Source organism: Pinus tabuliformis, chromosome 5_1 (assembly GCF_031772625.1).
Source record: "Pinus tabuliformis cultivar Carrire ecotype Pingquan chromosome 5_1, CPIR1, whole genome shotgun sequence".
Classification (NCBI taxonomy): domain Eukaryota; kingdom Viridiplantae; phylum Streptophyta; class Pinopsida; order Pinales; family Pinaceae; genus Pinus; species Pinus tabuliformis.
The window spans coordinates 249233422-249235169 of NC_142305.1; the positions used below are offsets into that span (position 1 = coordinate 249233422).

Here is a 1748-nt window from a genome sequence, read left to right on the forward strand (position 1 = left end):
ACACACACTCCTTTCCACAACTCATTGTAGATGAGGGTGTGTTTTACCATCCGAGACCATTCAGAATAGTTCTCCTTGCCAGTGAGAACTATTCCTACCATAGAGATGATTGAATGCATTCTGTAAAAAAAAATTACTTCTTCTAAAAAAAATCCTTACGTTACAGCCTTCAAATCCCTCTAATATTTGCTAAAAGCATCAACATTTCATTGTACATATCACTGCAATACTACTATGTTTGAAAAAATGCGCAAGGGATCACTTCAATATATCATGCAATACTACAAAACATTCTGGAAACACCGCAATATTTTGAACGCTTTGAATCATATAAACTGCGTATATCATGAATTCAACAAACTGCTCAACGCTATACAAAAACCGCCATACTGAAGTTAAAAATCAACTGCATAATACTAAAGCCCTAGCAGTCTTCGTAATACCCAGCGTTACTGGCGACTGTTGAGGCTCTCGCGTTCTGCGAAAATGTCTTTGATTGCAAATGAGGAGTTTCAACACATTCTTCGTGTCCTCAACACCAATGTTGATGGGCGACAGAAGATCATGTTTGCCCTGACTTCTATCAAGGGAATTGGTCGGCGTTTGGCCAACCTTGTATGCAAGAAGGCCGATGTTGATATGAACAAGAGAGCTGGTGAACTTTCTGCACTTGAGCTTGAGAACCTGATGATAATTGTCGCGAATCCTAAACAATTCAAGATCCCAGATTGGTTTTTTTTAAACAGACAGAAAGATATCAAGGATGGCCGAACCACTCAGGTGGTATCCAATGCTCTTGACATGAAACTCAGGGATGACTTGGAACGCTTGAAGAAGATCAGGAACCACCGCGGTCTTCGTCACTACTGGGGCCTTCGGATGCGTGGACAACACACAAAGACCACTGGTCGCAGGGGAAAGACTGTTGGTGTCTCAAAAAAGCGTTGAGCATAGATAGATCGGAGTGGCGCCACCAAATGGTATTCAGGTTTTATCAGGATTCGAGCAAGCTTGGCCGCCCAGAACCAAATGGAGAGATGAGCTGTACAACAACCATGGCGGCGATAAATGATAAGATTATCTCACTAGACTATAGTGACTATACAACAGAGATAAAGACTGTGGACTCTCGGGCGTATTGAATGGAAAAGACGGAATTTCACACAGTCGATGTATTTAGATACTTGGACGAGCCTCCACAGCCAGAGACAGCTAAGGACCAGTGAGGAAAATACAGTCCGGCCTCGGCCTCAGGGAAAATGACAGAGGCTTTTTTTTTTTTTTTTCTTGTTCTGGTGATTCTTCGGACAACAAGAAAGACTTGCTTGGAAACGTTTACTCCGCAGATGCGTAGGACAATCAATGACTGCTAACCGATGGTCAGAGAATTAATGACACGTAGGACAGAGGAGCGCTCAGGACAGAGCAGCGCTCATGACAGAGGAGCGCTCAGGACAGAGCAGCGCTCAGGACAGAGGTAAGGGAGTTACAAGGAATCTGGGACCTGCGCTCTGATACCATGTCAGGCCAGGGTAACTCCGGAATGGGCAGAAGAAAACTGACTGATTATTTCATTAGATAACTATTGTTTATATACATAAAATGGGACGGATCAGTTCATCTTCTTGATGACTGTTCACATTCCAGTTTACCCAACCGTTGAAGATTAGGTGTGAACAAGGGTGTCATTTATGGAGTTTTAAACATCTTAGGTTTTGTATAATTATTATTTGCTTTGGCTGCAAACC

General features: G+C 42.8%; 1 pseudogene; it reads left to right on the forward strand.

Moving 5' to 3' along the window:
- The first annotated feature begins 415 nt into the window (after nucleotides 1-415).
- LOC149164345 (small ribosomal subunit protein uS13z/uS13y/uS13x pseudogene) lies at nucleotides 416-948 on the forward strand (annotated as a pseudogene).
- Nucleotides 949-1748: the final 800 nt, after the last annotated feature.